At 37.6% G+C, this 12,212-nt stretch overlaps 4 non-coding genes across 4 annotated transcripts; 3 read left to right on the top strand and 1 right to left on the bottom strand.

Annotated features, from left to right (window-relative positions):
* The first annotated feature begins 4,211 nt into the window (after positions 1-4,211).
* Trnat-agu (transfer RNA threonine (anticodon AGU)) lies at positions 4,212-4,285 on the top strand. The gene has a single exon. It is a non-coding gene; the product is annotated as a tRNA-Thr (tRNA).
* Positions 4,286-6,359: 2,074 nt separating this feature from the next.
* Positions 6,360-6,433, top strand: Trnat-agu (transfer RNA threonine (anticodon AGU)). Its single transcript has one exon. It is a non-coding gene; the product is annotated as a tRNA-Thr (tRNA).
* A 163-nt stretch (positions 6,434-6,596) lies between these two features.
* On the bottom strand, positions 6,597-6,668 carry Trnae-uuc (transfer RNA glutamic acid (anticodon UUC)). Its single transcript has one exon. It is a non-coding gene; the product is annotated as a tRNA-Glu (tRNA).
* A 2,087-nt stretch (positions 6,669-8,755) lies between these two features.
* Trnan-guu (transfer RNA asparagine (anticodon GUU)) lies at positions 8,756-8,828 on the top strand. The gene has a single exon. It is a non-coding gene; the product is annotated as a tRNA-Asn (tRNA).
* Positions 8,829-12,212: the final 3,384 nt, after the last annotated feature.

Genomic DNA, 12,212 nt, shown 5'->3' with positions numbered 1-12,212 from the left:
TTTTTTATTAACTGACTTAAAGTATTTTTGCAATAACAATAATTGGGTTAGTCGTGGGTTCAATTCTCAAGTCAGACATTATCAGTTCATTGAAATTTCAGAACTGAAAAAAACGGATCACATACGGTACCGTTTCAGGTAAATTCGTGTAAAACTAAATTGCTACCCTTCTCCTACATTGTACTACTTACCTGTGATGCAAATAACATCGGAATTAGTCGAGCTGTTTTCGAGTTTTACGCAACACATATTAGTATATTTTTATTTATACGTCTATACGTATCTAATTACTTATACCTAATTTTATTATTAAATAAATAGATAATTTATCAGAACATTTTCAAGAGATAAAACTGAGTATTAGGTTATCTAAATAGTTTTTAATCGGTTTCTTGTTAATTACTTTTTATCATAAGTAATGTGGGAAACACGTATAGATAGTACATATACATGTACATACATAACACATTGACAACAAATAATCTTCTATAATATAAAAATAAGTCGAGTTTTCCTTCCTGACGCTATAACTCCAGAACGCACGAACCGATTTCCACGGTTTTGCATTCGTTGGAAGGGTCTCGGGCTCCGTGAGGTTTATAGCAAAGAAAATTAAGGAAAAATTCAATAGAAAAGCAGGAAAACAGGGAAAAGTTCGTCGGGTTTGCATCATTATTCTAAGCTCCATGCAAACTTCTCCCACCTTGGGTGAGGCAGTGTCAGACTATTACTGACTAAAAACCACCCTGTTCCTACTCCTGCTTTGTGCCATCAATCAAGCTTTTACGTTTGATATCGATAATTGAATTAGTTGTGGAAAAATACACAATATGTATGGTCATCAAGATTAAAAGTGTGTATCAAATATCAGATAGATCTGTTGTCAGGAAAGGTGTAAAACTCCAATTACTGAAATAACCTAGTAGCACCTAGCTTCACTGACGGACAGACTGACAGACTATTATTTATTTCTTTATTTGTTGACGTTTCTAAAGTACCTAAGTATTTATGGTTTAGTTTGCAATAAATGATTTAACTTTGACTTTGAAAAAAAATCAGTGGTAGATAAAGCGAAAGAGGTACCTACTCTATAATCGTGATATTTGGTGTTATATTGTCTCTGCCTACTCCAATGTGAGATAAGCGTGATAATATGTATGTCATGTTTATGTTTTTAAACAGATTTGAGTCTGAGATTATTATTTTTGGAGTCCCAGTATCGGCCTCCGTGGCGCAATGGCTCTTAAATTCGGCTGTTAACCGAAAGGTTGGTGGTTCGAGCCCACCCGGAGGCGACTTATTTTATTTTTTAACTAGCGACCCGTCCCAGCTTCTCATGGATGCATGGTGCAATATTATACACATAAAACTTCCTCTTGAATCACTGTATCTATGAAAAAAACCTCATCAAAATCCGTTGCGTAGTTTTAAAGATGTAAGCATACAAAGGGACATAGGGACAGAGAAAGCGACTTTGTTTTATACTATGTAGTGATTCATGTTATTGATAGAACTTTGATTTTGATGCGGTTTTATTAATAGATAGATAGATTCAAAAGAAATGTTTACGTGTATATTGTTTGCATAATTTAGTAAAGAAACATTACTTCACACACAATTTGGTAGTTTCCTAGGTCAAAAATAAATTATTTTGACCAAATATGGCTCCGTAAACAATCGTACTTTCATTCATCTTATTGGTCATTTATTTTTTCTAGCTAATTTTAGATAAGTAAGTATGCTATTTGACGCAAAAAATTTGACGTCATAAGTGGCAATCTCCTACAAAATTCATAGAAAAGTAACGTTTTTGACATTTCGATAAAAGTATTGAATTTAACTAGTAGGAAACTATCGTATTTGTACGGTTATGCGAAACCAGGATCGATCATTGGTATTTTTACCCGACTGCGCCAGAAGGAGGGTTATGTTTTTACCCGACTGCGCCAGAAGGAGGGTTATGTTTTTCGAGAGTATGTATGTATGTATGTATGTATGTATGTATGTATGTATGTATAATTGTTTGAACACGTCTCAGCCTCAGTGATGGATTTAAAATTGAAGGTGTCGTTAGATTCGTATTTATTGTGAGAGTGACACTGGATATTGCAAAATAAAAAAGTCAAAATGGCGGATTTAGTGGAGCCAAATTCGAATTTTACTCTCTAGCCTAAACGGCTTGATGGATTTTGACTTGAGACGTATCGTAGATTACGTATTTATTGTAGAGTGATTGGATACAAAAAATAAAAAATCAGAATATTTTTGACAAAAGATCGAATATTTCTCACTCTCTAGCTGAACGACTTAGGATTTCTATAATCGTTTTTATTCGGTATTTTGTTAGATTGACTTTAGATATATCATAAGTAATGTGTAAACACTATTAAATACATATAAAAACATACTTTAATTTATATAACTAAAAAACCCGACTGCCTATAATATTCTATAATATAAAAAAACCCTAAGTCAAGAAAGTCTTCGTTCCAGTCGGGACCGCATAACTCCGAAATGCACGAACCGTATGTGCCCTCACAAAGTTTTATATGCGTTGGAAAAGTCTCAGAAATCCGTGACGCTTATAGCAGGGAAAATTCATTTTAAATTATCAATAGAAAAGCAGGAAAATTTAGGGAAAATCATTCGAGTGTATGAAACGTATGTATGTATGTATGAGTATAATTGTACGCTAGCTGCCTAAACGGCTTGATGGATTTTAACTTGAGAGGTATTTAGATCAGTATTTACTGTGAGAGTGACACTGTTTCATCATTATCAAAAATCCAGCTGGCGGATTTTTGGCGCCAAATTCGATATTTCAATGACTTCTAGCCTAAACGGCTTGGATGAGGACGAGAGGTGTCGTCAGATTCGTACTCACTGTGAGAGTACACCGTTCTATCTCTAGCTAATAAAATTTATCAAGCTGGCGGATTTTTGGCGCGGCAAATTTGAAGTATTTGTGCACTCTCTAGCCAACTATTGTATGTCCGTCGATAAGATTAAGAATGAGATTAAGCGAGAGTGACCCTAGATATATCAGATCTATCTTCAGGAAAGGGGTAAAACCAAAAAAAAATTTAAAAAAAGTAATTTAAAAAACTAAAAAACCCGACTGCGTCTCTTTATATTATTAAAATGAAAAGTTAAAACAAGAAAGTCATCGTAAAATTTAAGCAGTCGGGACTAGTGATGTGCAATGGAAATATTCCCACTACTTTATTTCCAAATTCGGTGGTAAAATACCAATATTCCCGGCAACTATTGGGAATATTCCCAATGTTGGCTTCATATTATACCTACTTATTTATTATGAGTGCAAATCATCAACAATAATCCGTTGCGTATGTTTAAAAGATTTGTGTAAGTACGAGAATACAACGGGACATAGTGCACGGCACGGGGTAGGGACAACAGTATCCAGGCCTCAGGAGAATGCGACTTTGTTTTATGAGACCCGCGGAGCAAGATTATGTCACACTTTATTAATAAAGATGATTCAAGTTATGTATGCATTTAAAAATGAACTTTGATTTTAACAAAGTGAATAAAGCACCGGTCGCGATAAAAAAACAGTTTACAATGTACCTTGTACCTAGGTGCTTCTTCCAGACGAATAGTGACACAATTGCCATCAGTGACTATTACCGGAACATCATTGGATTGAGGTGCATCGTATTTTGTCACGAATTTGTGTAATATAATTACGTGTATATTGTTTGCATAATTTAGTAAAGAAACATTACTTCACACACAATTTGGTAGTTTCCTAGGTCAAAAATAAATTATTTTGACATTTTAATATAATAAAATATCCCAAAATAATCGTACTTTCATTCATTAATTTGACAATATACTTATTTATTGAATTTTTCTAGCTAATTGCACATCAGTAAGTATGCTATTTGACCCAAAAAAATTGACGTCATAAGTGGCAATCTCCTACAAAATTTATAGAAAAGTAACGTTTTTGATATTTCGATAAAAGTATTGAATTTGTCTAGTAGGAAACTATCGTATTTGTACGGTTATGCGAAGCCAGGATCGATCGTTGGTATTGTTATACAATATGATTTAGAGATTGAACTCTTTCCATTTAACTTAAATGATATAATCTTTTCTGATATTTATCATAAAAAACAAATGTATAAAACGTGTATGTATCTGAAAAAAAAAATACTATGTGAAAATTCGGATTGAGACACAGAGGCGCCGTGGCTTAGTTGGTTAAAGCGCCTGTCTAGTAAACAGGAGATCGTGAGTTCGAATCTCGCCGGGGCCTATGTGGTGTATACTTTTTATAGTTGATAAAAATTACATTTCTTACGTTGATGTTATTTTTTGGAAATATTAGTGTGTTTTTTTTTAATTATATTTTAGTCAAATTAGACTACCTCATTTGCAGTTCAAATGTCGAAAGTGTGACTGCCAAACAAAGAGTCTCGGTTTCGATTATCGTATCCAATAACTATAGTAGGTATTTTTTTTAAAAAAAAACGTTGCCCTACAATAGGATTTTCTCCTGTGTAGTGTCGTCGTTGCGGTTACAAACATACAATTTCGCATGCATATGCAACCCAGACCCAAAACAATAATTTGTGGATCACACAAAGAATTGTTTCGTGCGGGAATCGAACCGGCTATACATTGCAGCCGCTTTGGGTGAGGCGAGAGTGACTGTCTCTAACTGACATAAGTTTTTGTCTCTAACTGACTAAAAACCACCCGTTCCTATTTTTGCTTTAAACTGGAGCCCCGGTAAACCCGCTAGGTAGTCTGTAGCTCGGGACTAAAAGTAAAAAAATCCGGTTTTACGGTCTGTTTGTTAACATTTTTTTTCCTTCTCTATTCATTTACAATCAGTTGCCAGACTATGAGCAAATTTGTTGAAAGCCAAATGACGTTTGGAGTGACTACAGTCATTGTTTTACAAATATATCTATAGGCGCCCCTCAGGTAGGAAGCACATCAGTCAAAGTCAAAGCATCTCTTTCAATTAATCCTAAATTAGGCACTTTTGAAACGTCAAATTGAATTGTCCGTCAGTCTATCTGTCAGTGAAGCTAGGCGCTCGTTCCAAAGTGTAGCTTCGAATGGAGAAGAACGAGCAAGAAACTCTATCGTTACTCTTTTTAAAACAGCTCTTTTTTTCAGCTCTTTTCATTCTCTTGGCAATCCCGGCAGATATTAATTGTTTGTTTACATTTAAAGCATTAATTGATAACCGATAAACGAACATTTATTAATTAACTTACAACAAATATTAAGAATTTTATCAATAGGAGTACCTAGAGATAAAATATTTTTGATAAATAATTATTTATCAAAAATTGATATTATGTAGTATGTATGTATGTACTTATCTTATGTTGTGCTTATGTTTACATGTTATTTTAATGTATTTCTTATGTATTGTTATAGTTAAGTAATTTAAATTCATTGTCTCATGTTATCTTTAAGAATCAAACTGTAAATCTAACACCAAAATCTAGGTTAGATTTCGATAGTAATCTACAAGACGAATATTAAAAAAATAGTAAAAATTACTCATCTATCCTATTCAAACCAGCTGTTTCGGAGATGAACGCGTTCAAACTAATTCTTCAGCTTTATAATACATATTATATCTAGTAGTTATACATATGTAATTAAAATAGGGGCATGAATTGAAACTGTTCAAAGATTAAAAAAATACATTAGGTATGATTCTGTTATACATACAAAGTAATGGACTACACACCTTACAAATTTACCTTTTTATGGTACCTATAAGCCGGTAAACGAGTAGACGGATCACTTGATGGTAAGCAATCGGATCCGCCAATGGACACTCGAAACACCAAAGCCGTTACAAGTCCTTTTGACGGTTAGGAATTTAAAATTATCAGAAATTTGGGTAATTAGGCCTAAGGTAACTTCCCTCACACAACGAAACACAACGCAAGCGTTGTTTTGGGCCATTCGTGCCGAAGCATGGCTCTCCCACACTTAAATTTTCACAAAGGAAATAGGATTAGCTTATTACCTGTATGCCCATTTAAGTCGCCCTCTACAGACGGCCCCATTCATATCCACCTTGTATATTTCTTTCGTAAATCTGCTTTTGTCCATCGTTTTTAATAATATATATTAAAGAAGGGCCATGCATGAAAAGACTGATGACTGTTGATGAAGCGAAAGAGGTGTATAAGATTCGTAGCAATTGGCGTTTCATTGTCTCTGCTTACCCCCATGGGAGACAGGCGTGAGGTTATTTATGTATACTTATTATCTATGACGTAAACGCAGGTATAAGATAGTTAAAAATAATTTGTAAAATTGTGTACTATAAGACTATTTTGCAAATTGATACCAGAGGCGCCGTGGCTTAGTTGGTTAAAGCGCCTGTCTAGTAAACAGGAGATCGTGAGTTCGAATCTCGCCGGGGCCTATGTGGTATAAATTATTTTTTTTTTTCTTTTCCTAGGATAACCAATCTATAAAATATTTTAATTGATATTATGTGTTATTAACAATTTTCATTTTATCATAGAGAAAATTATTTTTTATCTGTCTCTAGAGAAAAAAAAATTGAATAGTACTACAAAAAGATTTTCCCGTACCGGGAATCGAACCCGAGCCTCCTGGGTGAAAGCCAGGTATCCTAGCCACTAGACCATACGGGAGATGTTTCACAATGTTAAAATACCTGTATGCTTAAAAAAAAAAATACCTCTATTAAATATTCAAATGAATGAATTTTATAAATAAGACCTGTCTCATTTATATTTAGAATGGTTACAAACACAACAGTAACCGCTGATTTAGTGAATTTTAAAAATCGGTCAATATCGAGTGTCCTTTCTTTCTTTTTTTTCAATTCTATTTATATTAGTGCCGTTGTCATACATTTAACTAATTACTATGTTCTTTAATATATTGTCTTGAAACACATTATCTACAAAAGATATGAGTAATTACTTGTATCTTTTGTAGATTCCTCAGTCAAAAATAAATTATTTCGACTTTTCAATACAATATCTAACATATTCAATAATAACACTTTCATACAACATAGATTTGATGGTCTAGATGCTTAATTTTCGAATTTTCTAGCTGATATTAGCTAGAATTAAATCTGCTATTTGACGTAAAAAATCAGATGACGTCAATGCTTTCTATTTCATTCATACATCTATACTAATATTATAAAGCTGAAGAGTTTGTTTGTTTGTTTGAACGCGCTAATCTCTGGCACTGCTGGTCTGATTTGAATAATTCTTTTTGTGTTGGATAGCGCATTTATCAAGGAAGGTTAAAGGCTATAAATCATCATGCCACAATCAAAAGGAAACGAGCAGTGCGGGTGAAACCGCGCAGAAGTAGCTAGTTATTTGATAATAACACAGATATTTGATGGCCACCATCTCGCCTGATGGTAAGCGATGATGCGGCCTAAAATGGAGCACGTCTGCCCATAAGCAACCTATTCACTCGGGCCTTGAAGACACCCAGGTTATACCCATTAAGAAACAGTGACTCCGGCAAAGAATTCGACTCCCTAGCAGTTCGCACAAGGAAGGATACTTAGATCCGAAGCGACTTTCGGTTTAAAATCCCTTATATACATACGGTCTTGTTTGGTCACGAAGCGCTTTAAAATCTTATGTAATGTTTTTTTTATTTGTTTTAGGCTACAATAACTGTAAAGACTCAACCGAGAAGTGTTTCAGGCGTGAAAGTGAGAAACCTTTATGCTGAAGATGTAAGTTCATATTTTATTTTTTACAATTTATGTTGTATGTGGACCCATTTGTTCTCTAATAACTTTGGTGGTGATGCAGATTGCCATAGGTACCGGGTACAAAATTATCCAGACTTCGTGCTACTACTGAAAATTTTCAAAATCCGACTAAAAAGCCCAGTTCAATACTTTGCCCGGACCCGGTAAACCCGAAGTCGAACCCGGGGTACCCCTTGTAGGTCGGCAGTAGCACTTGTGTGCGACCAAACTCGACCAACGAGATTAAGAAAACTAACTATTCAGTAATGTTTTTTATTTTTAAGCTTCTGTTTGTAGGCTAGATCACATAACTGTAAGGACTATTCATCCGATCTCTTTAAGTTTTCAGGCGTGAAAGTGAGACTAACCTTTATGCTGAGCAGATGTAAGATTTTTATCAAAAGTCGGGTATTGTCTTTTTATAAACATATTTAAAAGTAGTTTTTGTGAGTTTATTATGCACAAAACCAATTTTCTTTATAATTTTTTTGCCCCTAGGTAACCGTATTCTTTCGCAGACGGATCAACATTGATGTTGTATAGCAATAGCCAACCGTCAAAACTGAACATTCAAAACTATATTTTTAAACCGGTGACATTATACTACTACCGTACTGAAAGGCTCAAAATTAATAACCTTGATTTTCAAAATTACTTGTATGGAAATTTCCATCAAAAATTGATCTTAATACACAGATTTGTGTAGCGGATTGACATAAGGTTATTGATCTCGGGTCAATAGTCTTGTGTGTTTGTAGACCAACGACATCTGGGGCGTTTAAGATTAGAGTTATTATAGTAAATATAGGAAATTACGAGCAACATAAAACTATTTAATTATTGTACTTGATTATCTCCTAATTGTTATTTTTTGTTGTTTATGAACAAAAAGACACTTTACTAACTTACTTTTGTATAATTTCTTAAGAAATAGGGTCTTTAATAATAATTCCTGGAGAGTAATGACAAATTTTGGAAGCTTCTTCACTAGCCTCCGTGGCGCAATGGCTAGCGCGTTCGGCTGTTAACCGAAAGGTTGGTGGTTCGAGCCCACCCGGGGGCGATCGTTATTTTTGCTTAATTATTTTTAGATGTTTTTATTTCCTTTATTTAGGAGCACTGGACTATCTAGCGGGTTTACCGGGGCTCCGGCTCGAAAAGCAGGAGTAGGAACGGGGTGGTTTTTAGTTAGTAAGAGTCTGATACTCTCTCTCGCTTAGGACGGGAGAAGTCGATGATCCCCCCCCCCCCCCTCAAAAAAGCTAAATAAAACCGGGACATTTACCATGTTTATTAGTTTTTGTGAGTTTCCGATATTTCGATACTGTTGCAAGCGCCATGATGACAGATGAACAGTGCCGAAATATCGGAAACTCATAGACATAAATAAACATGGTAAATATCCCGTCTTAAGTTCTAATGTTAGTGTTAGTGACCGTGTCAGTTTAAAAACAAATATTATTATTTTTTTCAGTCCGACGTTGATCCCTATCCATACTTGGGGCTGAACAACGGAGGTATGTGCATAGCCAATTGCAAAGATTTATGGGAGGAGTTGGTTAAGCTGATGATACTGATCGTACAATACAAGATTACCTTTGTTCTTATTGAACAAGCTCACAAGGCTGCTAACAAGTAAGCCTTTCTTCTTTAATTTTTAGTGTAGATTGTGCCTTATTGAGGGTTAAAACTATGGATTCAGTACCAAGCATGACTCATGCTTCAGCACGAATGGGCCGGCTTGACCGGATGATTGTTCGGCCTCACCGAAAACCGAGTGAACAACGCTTAGCTGTGTTGTTGTAAACGTGAGGTTACCGGAGGCCTATTTACAGGTCTTCCCAAACTTCCATATTCTTTCTTAACAACCCTACAAATCAATCCTGCAAAAAGCCGGCAATCTTTATTTGTAACGCCTCTGGACTTTCAAAAAGTCCATGGGCGGCGGTGATTTGCTTACCATGGCTGTGTTTCATCAAAAAAGACCATTGAGCGAAGAGTGCGAGTCGCTCATGTACTGTAATTAACATCTTCGTACTACAATAAGCCGGACTAAGCCGGACCTCGTATCAGTCCCCCAGAAAGGCTAGCACAGCTTGTGTTCGTATTACTGTATGTTTTTTTATAGTACTGAATCCATGGTTTTACACGCAGGTAAGTGCTTTATCTTTTGTCGTAATATACTGTTCGTAATATTATATTATTTTTTTGTTTGAGCAAAATAATTGGTATTCGCAATTTAATCTTATATTTCACTAGCTACTTCCGCGCGGTTTCGCTCTGCTCGGGTCCTATTGATTGTGTGATGTTTTATAACCTTCCTCGATAAATGCGCCATCCAACACAAACATAATTATTCAAATCGGACCAGTAATTCCGGAGATTAGCGCGTCCAAACAAACAAACAAACTTTTCAGCTTTATATATTAAAAGTAAAAAAAAAAAATGATTCTTTCTTTTGGTTTCTGATTTTGTTTTATGTGATAAGCCGGTAAACCAGCATCCTGATCACCTGATGGTAAGCAATCGACGCCGCATATCGACACCTGAAACTACCGTCACATGAGCCGTTTTGGTTACAGTTGTTGACCTGAGCCGAACCTTTCTCTCGGAGCAAGGTTAGGAATTAGACATGAGCACCTGTGGTGAAACGGGCCGCTGATGGTCACTTGGGGCCTAGAGCCTTGGAAAGATTAGGAATGGGGGAACCGTAAGGTTACGGCGAAACACAACGCAACTATTGTTTCATGTCGGTTTTTTGTGAGGCCGTGGTATCTCTCCAATCGAGTCCATTTCTTTCAAAGCATGGCTCTTCCACACAAGACGTGAAATGAATCACACTCATAATACATAAGTTGAATAAAACCAGGGACCCTATGATCGGTAGTTCACATTTTAACTACTCGACCAACAAGGCTATATGATTATTTTTAGATTAGTCTTCAAACAACGCAACGTCACGCCTTTTATCCCCGAAGGGGTAGGAAGAGGTGCTCATTACGGCACATAATGCCGCTATACAATGTACACCCTCTTTTCACCATTTGTGATATAAGTCCCATGTAATACGGGGTGAGCCTATTGTCATATACTGGACACAATTCCAGACTCCGTGTACCACTGAGAAATTTTTGAAAAACCGAAACCACCCCAGTAGTTCTTTGCCCGACCCGGGAATCGAATCCGAGACCCCTCGTTCGGCAGTTGCAGTCGCAGTCGCAGTCGCAGTCGCGACCACTCGACCAACGAGGCAGTCATTAAACAAATAATAACGAAATGGTATTTGATTTAATTAAAATGAAACTTGAATATTCAATTATTTTGCTCAAATTAAAAGTAATCTCTGTAGTCTGTGTTGTTTAAAATTAGTTTTATTTTAATTTGAAACCGTAGACGAAGTTTCATTGACATAATAATATACAATATTGCTTTTTTAACTTCTTTTTTTATACAAAGTCAAATATTGCTTAAAACAGACAGACATTTTGATTTCTTTATATTGTAATATTTTCTTTGACGTTCAAAAGTGCCTTTTTTTTTTTTTTTTTTTTTTTGAGGGGGAAAATCATCCAATGACTTTTCTCGCCTTGGGTGAGGCGAGAGGGATTGTCAGACTCTTACTGACTAAAAACCACCCCGTTCCTTCTCCTGCTTTTCGAGCCGGAGCCCCGGTAAACCCGCTAGGTAGTCCGCAGCTCCGGGTCAGGCATCAGCCCTGCTGGGCCCCATCTGTGGTGGTCTGATGGCTCTTTGAGGCGCGCGCGGAACGCGTCGCGCTGCACGCACGGGTCTGGTTCTGTTCGGGCGGTGAGCTACCCTTGCTCGCCGTCCGCAGGCCCGCACTTACGGTGGCCGGAGATCGTCTCGCGATCCCCGACGCCCGGACTGTCTCTCGCGACGGCTAGGGCGTGAGGAGGTTTGTTCTCTCACGCGCCCCGCCTCCTCCTTAGCTAGCATGACTGCTTCGCAGAAGGAGGAGACGGCATCCCAGTCCCTCTCGCTCCGCACCATGGCCTGAACCAGTGCCGGGCGCGAGAGGTCGCCGTCGCCGACCACATCCCTGAGGACTTGGCGGTGCTCAGCCCATGCAGGGCACACCGCCACCGTATGTTCTACCGTGTCCTCCGGGCGGTCCTCACAGTGATGACACCCGGGCGTTTCCTCCCGCCCAATAAGGAACAGGAACCTACCGAAACTCCCATGTCCGGTAAGCACCTGCGTCAGGCGGTAGGTGAGGACGCCGTGGCGCCTCTCTAGCCACTCCTCAAAGAGGGGACTTACCGCTGCGATGACAGCGAGCCCAGCCTTCGGTTGCGACAGTCGTTGCTGCCATTCCGCCATGAGATCGCGCCGGAGCTCGTCCCGCCACGCACTGATCTGGCGCGGCAGTGGAGTTTCGCCCCGGCGACACGCGTCGGCGCGCAAACTGAACACGCGCGCGAGCACC

Source organism: Spodoptera frugiperda, chromosome 22 (assembly GCF_023101765.2).
Source record: "Spodoptera frugiperda isolate SF20-4 chromosome 22, AGI-APGP_CSIRO_Sfru_2.0, whole genome shotgun sequence".
NCBI lineage: Eukaryota > Metazoa > Arthropoda > Insecta > Lepidoptera > Noctuidae > Spodoptera > Spodoptera frugiperda.
This window is presented reverse-complemented; position numbering and strand designations above follow the sequence as displayed.